Source organism: Neopelma chrysocephalum, unplaced genomic scaffold, assembly GCF_003984885.1.
Source record: "Neopelma chrysocephalum unplaced genomic scaffold, ASM398488v2 Primary Assembly neopelma1_24, whole genome shotgun sequence".
In the NCBI taxonomy this organism is placed as follows: Eukaryota; Metazoa; Chordata; class Aves; order Passeriformes; family Pipridae; genus Neopelma; species Neopelma chrysocephalum.
The window spans coordinates 44,989,558-45,002,017 of record NW_020897693.1 but is presented as its reverse complement, the minus strand read 5'-3'; the positions used below and the strand labels follow the sequence as shown (position 1 = coordinate 45,002,017).

The following is a 12,460-nucleotide window of genomic DNA, read 5'->3' as shown; positions in this document are numbered from 1 at the left end:
GCCGCCCCTCCCCTCCTAGCGCGGGCGGCGCGTCCGGCGGGGCTCGGGCTGAGCCTCCTCGGGCCGCGCCGCCGCTTCGGCCCCGCGGGAGCGCCCGCCGCAGGGAGGGAGGTAAGGCCGGGCCGGCCGGACCCCCTGTCCTGCCCGAGCCCAGAGCCCTGCCTGGGCCCGCGCCCTTCCCCTCAGCCCGCCCGGCGCGACCTCACCCCGGGGGAGGCGCTGCTTTTCCCGGACACCCCCTCCCGCCGCCCCCGCCTTCCCCCGCGGGGCAGGGCTGGGGCCAGGCCGGGCCTCCTCGCCTTCCCTGTGGCCCCGCAGCGCAGTCCCGGCCCCGCTCGCCATGGCCTTCTCCTCCGCCCGGCCCGAGGGGCTGAGGGGCCCCCCGGCGCGTTCCAGCCCGGCCTCTGCGGGGTTAAAGTGAGCGAGGCGGCGGCACTGGCGCTTCCCTGGCCCCATCCCCCCGCCCCTCCCGGAGGCTGATCAGAAACCGGAGTAAAACAAATGGCTTAAAGCTGCTTTCCCCTGATGTAATTCCTTTTTTTTTTTTGATGTGTGACACGTTTTGAATGATCCCTACTCCTAGTCCAGCTTCCCGGAGAGGCTCCCGTGCTTGCAGCGCTGGGGCCTGACTCAGTGTGTGGCTCCTCTGTCTGGAGAGGAGTGCTCTGGTTCCTTTCCTTTCTCGCCCCGTCTGCAGCCTGCTTTAGTAACGGGGTTAAGCCTTTGGAGGAAAAAAGGTGGGGTTTAAAATTACAGTAAACCATCTAAACTGTTCATTCTGCAGGGGCGTTACTCCTGAAGCAGCCTCGGTGATCTAGGCTTCCCCTATTGCCACAGGAGCTGCTGAGATGGCCCATCTCATGAACCCTTCTTCCTCTTCGTTCTTACGCAGCAGCACTTGGTTAGAGTTGCTTAAGCTGAGGCTTTACCTTGCCTTTAGTTCTTAGCAACTTCCTAAATTTTGAATTTATTGTATGGTTTTTTACCATAAGGGGATGTTCAGCCATCAGGATAAGCTCAGTTCTTCCTTTTGGAAGTTGTCCCTCACAGCTTAGTTGAAGGCTGCTCTTCCCCCAAGCGTGGTGTCTGCTCTTCTGGATGGACTTGTCCATAGGACCTAAGCTTGCTCATGAGATCAAGTAGAAACCGAGTTGTCTTTGACCCTTCTAAGAGCATGTAATGTAAGCAAGCACCTGTCTCTTCAATTGACAGCTTTGTTCTGTGATAATTGCTACAAACGTTAGCTCAATGTCTCACAAGTGTTTTTTGCTCTCAGTTGTTGTGAGCTCGTAACTGACAACAGTGAAACATAAGTATTTTGTAGGTGAGTAAACAGCTGCGGCATTCTGTGTGTCCGCTATCAGGTTCCTGGTATAAAATAGTAAACCAGTGTGCAAGTTGTTAGAGGGAAAGGCGTGATGAGCATGAAGGTGGGGGTGTTTCCTGGTATGTTTGCTCAATTAAGTAATTTAATATGGTAGGGATTCATGCGTGCCAGCTTGTGCTGTAATAAAGTTTACAGTTATGTTTAGCAGGCTGGATTGAAGTATATATTGAAGCACAGTTGAAAATAAATTCTTGGCATGGTGTGCCAAGAAAGAGATTTAGGGTTTTGAAGGAAGAAATGCTACAAACCCTGGAATCATTTGTAATCTGGATGTCACTGTTCCTAGAGATGGCCTGGTCTCTAGTTGAAGTCAGATGTGCCTTGAAATAAACTTCTGATTTCGGTATGGTACATAAATTAAAAGTAAACCATATAATGCCACTCTGCATGCAAAAGTGTACATCTGGATGATATTTTTATTGTAATATAATTTATTTAGACATGCCTACTGTATCTCTGTAATACATCATAGTTGTGCTGATCATGTAGCTTATGAATTAGATGGTTTCAGTGTTCTAGTAGTTGCTCTTTGAAAAAGAAAGAGGCACTTACTTTAAGGGTACTGGAGATCTTGGGTGATCTGTATCTTTTCAGACTCTGGTAGTGCTCAGTGCTTTTTAAAGGAGACCTCACTATGCCTGTGGCTTAAGCACTGAGAGCTTTTGGAGGCCTGGGTGATTCTGTTAAGTCTGACCATGCTAGTGGCTGAAGTCAGTGTGTCTTTGCTTCCTTCTCAATGAGGAGTTATATTTTATACAGAGAGGTTAGTATTTCCTAAATTAAGAACATATTTAGGAACATGTAAATAAAAACAGTACAGGAGGGGTTTTAATTCCACTCAGAAGGAATTAAGAGAAAAAAAGTTTATGGGAGTCTTCCAGAGGAACAAAGCTCAAGCAAAGAAATGAAATTACAAAAATTGCCAAAGCGGTAGAGTTTAGCAGCTTCTTTTCTGCAAAGAGTAAATATTTTTTCTTTCCTGGTCAAATAGCTGTCTGAGGAGCTGGCTCAAGAGAGAGGCAGGGGAGTTATTAATCATTAAGAAAGAGCTTGTTTCCTGTGGAGCAGTTAGTAAACTATCTTCCCTTAGAAGATCAGTGAGGTGTTTATAGTAAGAAGCACCCTTTGTGCCTGAGAGCTTTCATGGAAGGTGAAGGGATGTAGGGACAATCCTGTAGTAAATAATATAATAGTTCAGAATTAGCAAGCTGATAAAAGTGATTTAAGAAATACATTTCTTTGAGCTGTTCTCTTGGATGTGGCCATTTTTCTTTGCCCTTCAGCATTTTGTCTTACCTTCAAATTAATAATTTCTTACAAGAAGTTTATATTTAATTCATGAGGCAGTCTTGTGTTTAGTATCTAGCTAGGTTCAAATGGGTGGGGGGGAAATAATGTCAAAATGACAGTACTTTAATTTTTTTGGCAGATTAGGAGTATCTTGAGCATCCCAAATAAGAATATTGTCAAGACATGGTTTTTTTTTAATTCTAATTATAAGAGTAGGTCTTTTGGAATTTGATTCCCAGCAATTAGCTAATTTTTTTGGAGTTGGTGCTTTTTTTAAGTGTACCAAATAAACATTTAGCTAATTTTAGTAACTTCTTTTGATATTATTCTGTAGGTTTGGCTTCATCACAGCAATATTTACCATCATTCTTTCTTTAACCTGAAACGAAAATGAGATTAGCAAAGTTTGTTCTTTGCAGGAGAGATGTATGCAGTGTATACAGCAGTGGTTCAGTCTTTCCTCTTTTCCATATGCTTTAGGCTTGTGCTCATGTTGGCAAACCTGTGGTGGTACAGCTTGTTATAGCAAACAGGATTATTAGTTTGACTCTGGCCATCCTTTGCCAGCTAACTTAGAGACACTTTAGTTTTCTAGGTTTGGTTTTATATGTCTAATAATGGTTTAACCTAGACTACTAAGTGTGAAATGTAAGAAAGGATCTCTCAAATCTGAAAGTACAGCAGGAGTTCATTGCTCCATAAAAATGCCCTGTTATTGTTGTCTGGCCTTAATCTTGTGTATTTGGAGGTAGACTTTGAAGAGGCTTGTTTGCAGTAATTAAGAGGCAAGTTCATGCCCAAGTGTGTTTTAACATTGCTTTGCATTTTTGCTCTTGCCCTTCCTCTGCTGTAACCTTCTCTGCTCCCTTTTTCTGTTTTTAGCTGCTCTGCCCTACATTGGCTCTTGCTTGCATCTCTTCTACCAAAGGACTTATTCCAATTGCTCCATCTACCCCTGTCTGTCCTTTACCACTTCCCATACTGTTCAGCAAGTCTGCTAATGCTTTTTCTTTCTTTGAAATAAGGAAGAATTAGAGCTGTAGTCTTGCATTTCAGTTCTACTGCTCTGGCCTGGTAACAGATCCCAGACTTGTCACTTCAGGGAGAATTCCACCTGTATTTCTAGCCTGGGCTGAAGTATGCAGAGAAGGGAATGACTGCTTGAGATCAGTTTTATCTCCAGTGAGTACATGCAAACAGGTGTTTACATGCCCTGAAATTGGCCAGATGTAGGTAAAACACAAGGCAGAAATAAAGGAAAAGGCACGTTTCTGAGAATGTAGCTGCTAATGTCCTATTAAGTATCAAAATACAGTATAACTTCTAATTTGAGAAGGATTTTTACTTTTCAGGAGGATTTGTTGAGCCTGATGCTAAAAGCTGCTATATATTGAGGGATGATAGAAAAGTATCTACTTCCTGGCTTATTTTATTCTTGGATATATTCCCAATATCTCTGATCAAATTGGTTGACCTGTCCTGGAAGTGCCTGAACAGCAGTGCTTGAATACCATGGTTTTCTGCCAGTGTTTTAATATAGGCCAAAATTGTTTTTGTAACTGAAGGTGGACTGTAAACTCTATCAGTTCTATTTAGTTGCTTTTTAATTGTTTCTGTTAAGAGTGTGATAACCTGTACTGAAAGGAGAGGAGTCCATCTCTGGGGCTCTTGTGTCAGCAGTCTGATTCTAGCCTTTTGCATGCAGATCAATTTGTAGGTTGTGCGTTTTATGTGCTTGTATGTATTTTGGGACATCATCCATAGTGATGGAGTTATCTCAGTAAAACTAAGTCTCTTACATTGCAAATGCTGCCTGTATTTCTTAGTTAATAAACGTAGCAGAATCTTGCTTTGCCTTTAATGCTGCCCAAAGTTTTCATGTAGTGTTTTAGTAGAGTAGGAAGAGGATGTGATGTGTGGGTTTCTACTTCCATGGAACCTGTGTTGATGGTTTCATGGAACCTTCCATATGCTGGGTCTTGCTCAATGTGCCCATTCTGATGGTAAGTTAAGGAAATATGAGTTACTTTGTGGAGAGGGGTTGGTGCCAACCAAGCATGAGGTTGTTTCCTGCCTGCGCCAGGTCCTCTGGGAGTTGGATTAATTGTCTTTATGGCCGTTCTTGGAGGTACTTAGTTATCTTCACCTGATGACAGAGTTTATAGATGTAGCCATGTAATAACTTCAGGAACTGAGAGAAGGAGCTTTTGCATTTAAAAACTTTTGCATTAAAATATTTTTGACAAGGACTTCTGAAAGATCTGGTTTTACAGGGTTACCTCTAGGTAATTCAAGTGAACAGTGTCTTAGTGTCTACAATTATATAATTTGTGAATCTGTATATATACTTTGTCCCCCCTGTTCAGGTCATCTGTGAGGGTGATAATCAGTGTTAGTCCCAGTATTAATGCCTGTGTGACTGGCCTCTGGCTGAACTTTGTGCCATTCACCACAACCTCTTGAACCCAGCAGTGCTGGCAGTTTTCAGTCCACCTCACTGTCCACTTATTCAGTTGGTAATTCATCAGACTGTCTATGAGTATGTGATGGTAGATGTTGTCAAAGGCCTTACTAATGTGGAGGTGAACAGCATCCACTCTCCCATCAAGGTTACAGTGTTGGTCAGGCATGACTTCCCCTTCATAAATCCACGCTGACTATTCCCAGTCACCCTGCCCTTCATTTGTACGGGAATGGCTTCGAAGTTTACTTGTTTCAACAGCTTCCTTCCACTCAGCACTGGTGAGGCCACATCTGGAGTGCAGTGTCCAGTTCTGAGCTTCCCAGTGTGAGAGAGGTGGAGTTACTGAAGAGACTCCTGTAGAGGGCCACCAAAATGGTTAAGGGACTTTCCTCATACGAAGAAAAGCTGAGAGAACTGAGACTGTTCAACCGAGAGAAAAGAAGCTCAGCAGGGTCTTCTCAGTGTGTGTAAAATACCCGATAAGGAGACTGCAGGGAAGGCAGAACCAGGCTTTTCTCAGGGCCCAGTGACAAGAGGTGACTGAAACAGAGGATGTTCCCTCTGAGCATCAGAAAACACTTTTTTAGTCAAACCCTGGCTGGTGATTGAGTCTCCATGGTTTGAACAAGTCAGTCTCCAGTGGTCCTTTTCAATGTGAGGGTTTTCTTTTAAAGTTTGTTTAAATGTTTATTTTCCCAACCCTTTTTCACTGAGGATAAGTCTTCCTTACACCAGGTCTCAAGGCCTAGGGTTCCTGAAGGCAGGTCTTATTATCGAAGAAAACATAGAATACCAAAGTCTTTTTTCTGTCTCCTTTGTCACCAGGTCCCCTGGCCCCATTCAACAGCAAGCTCACACCTTGCCTAGTCTTCCTTTAGCTCCTGATGCACCTGTAGAAGCCATTCTTACTGTGTTTTTGTACTTTATGTCCCTTGCCAGATTCGACTCCAAATGGGCTTTAGCTTTGCTGCATGCTCAGAGTGTCTTGATTTCTCCTGAATAACCTGGCCCTGCTTCCACCTGTTCTGTTTCTTTGTTTGAGTTATGTCAGGAGTATCTTGTCCATTCGTGCAGACCTCTGGCCGTCTTCACTTAACACCCTGCACATAGGAGCATTCCTGAGATCACTTCCTGAGGAAGTGATCATTTAGATTTTGCCTCTTAAGATGTTAAAAATGGTGGAGTAGTAGCAGAATAGCTTTCTTTCCATCCTTCAATTTTCAATTATGTACTCTTAGAAGAGGTGACAGTAGTAAACCACGAGAGCTTATTTTCTGAAACAACGAACAGATACCTGAATGAACAAATACCAAGTTATCTTCTTGCATCAAATCTCTGGTTCCAGGAAGCTATATAAGATTTGTTTGAGGATCTGATGTTACTTTTTTCCCCCTAAATACAACAGAATATGATTTATCATTTTGAAAACTATCATCCGAAGAGAAAAGTGTTTAGGCATATAGATGATTTTGTTATGTTTTCGATACCTGTATAGACGGCATTTCAGGATTTATGTCAAAATGCTTCTGTTTTACTGCTTTGATAGTCACCACACCTTTTTCTGCTTTTAATATTGTTTTTCCAGACTTTCACTGGGCTATAATGAATTATCACCAATATGCTTTTCCATTGACTATTGAGAGTGGGATAGAGGTTGATACAAATGTTCATAAAGTTGGTTTTTTTAATTCTTCAAAACTAGTGATAAAATTTTCGGATCTTCCAGTCTTTGCTGGTGCCCTGCAGATATTTGCAGGTTTATTTATTCAGTTTTGCCAAAACGCTTGACTCAAAAGCATTTCTTTAATGCATCTGCATAGTTTCTTTCTTGTTGAACGTGTTATCAAGAAATAGCTACTGGCCTGTATCTAAAAGCCTGTGACTCATTTGTCCAGGTTTTAGGTTTTTACAAAAAACAAAGCTGACTTTTCAAAATAGGCTCACAATCTTCAGAGTCAATACTCCACTGCCTTGTACAGACCGTGGCATCTGGGTGGTCTGTGAACTTCCAGGTGGCTTGGTTAGAGCTGCTAGGATTCAGGAAACTGGTGAATGATTAATTTCAACCGTCTTGTGGCTCTCCATTGATAACCTCTGTAATCCCCCAGCCCTTTTATAACTACTTCTGCTCACTGTGGAGGGTAACACTGCCTGGGTTTGGATATTCCTGCTATGTCTTAATGTTTGGAGGCTGTCATATATGTATCAGTGATCTTACAACGGGATAATCTTTTCTTTGGAAGCTGCCTTTTTTGAATGAAGTGGAACTCAGCAGGAAGCTGAGCTGTGTTTGGGTGAATGTCTTTGGTCAAGAAACTTTGCGTACTGGAATAGTATTTTTAGACTTGCAGAAAGTAGCAAGAGTTGACTGGTGAAGAAAGAAATGGTTGGCTACTTTGGATGACCACCTACAACGTTTCATCTTCCCCTTTGCTAAGCAGAATTGCATTGATAGCATATTAATATGTTAACTCTCCTTAAAATAGAGAAGCATCCATTCCCTCTGGAGTATGCTGCACCTGATTCTGTCAGTCAGGAGCAAGTAAAATGGATGTTGTCAGACCAGTTTGAGAAGCTTTGTGTGCTGATACAGTGAGTACACTGATAAAACTGTAAAACAGTTGCAGAAAATGACTGTTGGATTTTCATGTGGTTGTCAGATTCAGATTGTATCTGTTCTCTGCCCCTTTTTCCAAAAGTCAGCATTCAAGGAGTTATTTCTCACTTTGTTCTCAGCTGGTGCTTTGGAATAATAGTGAGCTCTGTAAGGGCTCATGAAATTACAATTTTTGCATTTGTCAATGCTGTATTAAAAAATAGAGTTCCTGCTTTCAAGACAATGACAGATACTGTTGTAATTTGCTTCTGTCACTGTAGGATGCCTGGCCTGTACAACCTGTTTCTTGTGCTTCTTGAGTCTTTGAATTCATGCCTGAATATGAAAAACTGGCCCATTGCACTTTAAGTTTGGACGTTTAGAAGACAAAAATGAAATAGACTAATACAATAACTGCTTGCTCTGTTTTGTAATGTCTTGGAGTTGGTCTCTGCAAGTGGTTTGGATGTATGGGTAGAGTTTCATATAGTGATATGAACAGCCAAAAACTTTGCAAACTCTAGTAAACAGGGATTGTAGACTTAAAAGTATGGCATATGTAGAGTTTGAAAGTGGGAAGATAATGCAGTGATGCCACTTCTATTTGTTTTACCAGGGATTTACTGTTGCACTCCCAAGAAAGCAAAATTCTGTTCAACTTTGAGGAACATTTTACCTTCTGTAAAGATAAAGTTGTATCTTTTCCAGAAAACTCTCAAATGGCAGATCAGGTTAATAACAAAAAGCTGGTTTGAGCACATTTCTGCAGACTTCTGCCCTGACAGTATGTGACACATTGGCCTAAGGCACAGGACATGAGCAGTCTAGTTTTGGAAAGTACTGTTGCTCCCAGAGTGCATTTTTCTCTGGTGGATAGAGATTTACCAGTTATCACCTGCAGCAAGATGTCAGGAGCGACTTCGCTGCTATAGTCACGATATTTGTATTCAGTTCTGTCCTTTTTCCTCTTTAAGGAAGAATTACTTGGTCTGAGTGGAAGTGATCTCTATCTACAAATTTGCCAGACTAGTAGATAATGGTTCTATCTGTGGAAGCAGGAAACTCAGCTACAAGAACTGGGAATCATAATAACACTAACAGCCAGTCTTGTCAGGAGTCATGCTGCTGCTTTTCCCCTTGTTCTTGAGATGATATTTGGTAGGAACAAATTTTCATTTTGGGCTGATGGATGTAAATTTCATCTTGCAGGTGTGACTTGTTGGTTAATGCAATGTCCAGTTTGTGGTCCTTTACTGCAGAAGACATGGTGGTATTCCTGGTGAGGCAGATAGGCTCTGACGGTGGTAGGAGTCCTTGGGGCTGCTGCTTGAACTGTGGCTCCTTGCTGCAGCTCAGGAAGCCATGCACATCTCAGATGAGATGAAAGGTGCTGAGCCTCCAGAAGCCTGGGACTATTGAAGTCCAAACTGCTGGAATCTGATGCAAGTGGTTATCTTTGGCGGTTGTGCGGGAGCGAGAATAGCCCCAGGGAACTAGGAATGCAGATACTTACAAATAACAACATTGAAGTCTCAGTTTGGAGGGGTCAGAGGCAAGACAAACTCAGGCTTCATAGAGGTTCTCAGAGGGACTACAGAAATCATTGCAGCTCCTTATCTGAACATTTTGGAATACTGCTTGTAGGGTCTGGTCAGTTCTACTCTGGATTTCAATGCATGCCTGGGGGTCAAAGGGATAGGTTGGTGACAGGGCTAGGGGTTTGCATCAAATTAAGGCTGGAAAACATTTTCAGCAGGCATGTTAACTGTATTAGTGTACTAGAGGCAGTTATCTTGTGAAAACATGCTGGTCAATCTTTCTGCCTTAATACTAAGAGGAGGGGTTTGTTCAGAAAGTTGTGTGGCCTTCCTAGGTGTGTTTTGGAACTAAGGTGGGCCATGTACTTACTCTGTAAAGTGTGTAATGTTTCTGCTTTGGTCTATGTTGTCACCTGCAAGCATACAAAAAAGTTCTACCAAGCAGTTCTACCATCGTTGTTCTGAACAGTTTACAGGACCTTGTGGTCTACATACACTTCAGTTATTACTTTATCAAGCATCTGAAGCCACGTAACACTTAATATTGCTGCATCTTTCTTGTTCCTGAGAGTCCAGTAAATGTCCATGTTGAAAGCTTCCTTATTTCAAACCATTGCAGCGTTTGAGTAAACGTGGAGGGGACTGTAAGGGCTCAAGTTGTCAACTGTGAATGCCACAAGGTATAAAGGGGCTTTAAAGAATATGCTACTTTGCTTTCAAGGTCTAGAATAAAAAGATTAGAAAACTGCTGGTATTTCATCTGAAACTTCTAGACACACTTTCTAGAATAGTCACCATTTTAACCACTAGCTAGGGAGGGGGCTTAAGGCTAGTGGGTTTGGAAGACTTTCCAACAGTTGCTAAGCCTTCAATTACATCACTTATCAGGCATTCATAGAAGAAGCTTCTTAAGTTCTTTTTTTTGCAATGTGCATAGCATTTAAATGTTGTCAGAAGTTCCTCACCCAACTGTCAGAACAGTATTCTTTTGAGATTTAGAAATGTGGAGTGCTTGGTCTGCCATGGTGTTTTCTAAGGATGCTAAAATCACAGTGGCTTGAAGTGTAGTTGTAACTGGGCTTGAGGGCTGTGGTATCTCTCAGCAAAATAAAGCAGCTCTGTAATAAATTTATTGGTAAAATGTTTCTCTTAAGCTATTAAAGAGCATCCCCAGAGTACTTCTTACCACTTGCATTGCAGTAAATCTGTGCATTGCAACAATTTATACATTGGCAACCATTGTATGACCTTGCCATATAACAAAGCACTCAGTTCTTCTCAAACTTCCCATGGGTACATGTGGAATGAATTATATTAATGCTCATTCATTGTTTCCATGAATGTCCAGTAATACATTTTTATATATATTTATACAACTAGCTGATGTCACTCTGCACCCAGAGCAGGAAGGCAGGCAGGTGTACCATCTGAGTGGGTAAAAGTACAGCACACTCCCACGGAGGTGCACTGCCACTCCAAACTTTTTTCCTCCCTGTGACTAGGAACTCAGTCCTATTTCAACATGAGCTGTCAGGTGTCTTTCAGAACTACGCAAGGCACACAATATAATTTAAGAGCAAGCACATAAACTGGTGTAGATATCCCCACGTGCCTTAGAAAGGTTAAGAAAAGGTACACAAATATCCACTGGAATTCTCCAAACTTATCTTTTCCTGGTTCACGCTACTTTGTGCTACAGTTCCTGGCTGCATCCTGGAAGCCCTGGGCGTTGAATAGGCACTTCTGGACCATCCAGGTGTTTTGTTTGTTGTGGTCTGATAGTGATCCTAAGACTGCTGGTCAGGGTGAAGTGCCAGCAGTACCACCTCTGACTACGTCTTTAAGGCATTCATCTGCTGCAGAAGCTTGATGGAACAGCTGTGCTTCACTCTTAGCTAGAGAAAAATACAGCAGTTACTTTAAAACTGCTTAGATTCCCTTCCGTAAGAACAGGGTGTTCCAGGAAGCAACACAAAACTAGCTGAATTCAGATATCTATAATTTCAAGCACAGTTTAATTGTGCACACTGGGGAGTGTCAGTTCAGTGTCCAAATATAGGTACTTAAGTGGTTTTTTGGTTCCAGCAGTGGTGTTGAAACATTCAGCCAATTTAAGTTGTTACAAGACACAAATGTATAATGAAAACTTGTTTCGAGAGCAAGAATTGCTTATGTTGCCGCATAGCACAGAACAGGTCTTAAAGCTTGTAGAAACTTGTTTTCTGCTGTAGATATCATCTTCCTTTCCTCCTTTTCATGAGTGATTTGCAAGAGGTTTCTTGCCACTTGGTGTACATGTTGCAAGGACTTTGTGGGTAAGAAGTTCTTTTAAATGAAAGGGATGTGGTGTATCTGATGTACAGTTACATCTGCATCACCTGGCTGCTTGGAGGACTGACTTCAACATGGGAATTAATTACATTAGAAGGGCCCAGGTACTGTGGCCATCCCTTTTATAGGATCTGCTGCCTATGCCGAGATTGGAGATGTGGATTTTTTTAGTATGATGGTCCTACATAATTATCTGATTGGAAAGGAGCAGCCCAGGAGGCAATAGTAAATCATATTGGAATTGCAGTATGTGTAGAAAACAGAGGGGAGGCAAAGGTGTTAAGACAAAAACTAAGCAGAACTGATAGGAGAATTTTTCAGTGCATAGCAATAATCGTGGGCCCAATTGCTACTAGGTTGCTTGAGGGCATTCCACTTAGGTGGAATTATTGTTGCAATTAAACAGTAGTCCTTGGCATTAAGTGTCTTCAGCTTTAAATCTCTTCCTTGAAGACAGTCCAGTTAATTGGAAAATATGTTATTGCCTAGTTTTGTATTATTTATGCCATTGACTATAACGCAATTAAAAAAGGACTTAAGAAAACCTATGCAGTGTTACTCAAGATTTTTTTTTTTTTAACTATTCAGGCAGGCTCTGTTTCTTCTGCTCTAGCTGTTATATGAAACAGGTACAATAAGTATATAGTGATATGTATTAATATGCATCAATCTTTTCTGTGCACCCTAGAGAATTTAGTAATAATAAAAAAATCTGATGCTATAAACACACACCTTTTTTCTTCCCCCCCCATTAACACAAATAGGGGAGTGGGTCAACTTCTTGTTAGAAGTTCTTTCACCTCTTTTTTGGTGGTTAAAATTGCTATGATTCTTAGTGACCAAGACACAGTTGC

General features: G+C 42.0%; 1 protein-coding gene and 1 long non-coding RNA gene across 2 annotated transcripts in view; one reads left to right on the top strand and one right to left on the bottom strand.

Annotated features, from left to right (window-relative positions):
• Positions 1-30: 30 nt before the first annotated feature.
• Positions 31-12,460, top strand: part of SETD3 (SET domain containing 3, actin histidine methyltransferase) — a 66,851-nt gene continuing 54,421 nt past the window's right edge. The window contains exon 1 of the mRNA XM_027673939.1: positions 31-111. The gene's annotated coding sequence lies outside the window, so the exon portion shown is untranslated. The remainder of the gene's footprint in view (positions 112-12,460) is intronic.
• Positions 536-1,707, bottom strand: LOC113963124. Its single transcript, XR_003532651.1, has 2 exons — positions 987-1,707; positions 536-721 (listed from the first exon to the last, which is right to left on the bottom strand). It is a non-coding gene; the product is annotated as an uncharacterized LOC113963124 (long non-coding RNA).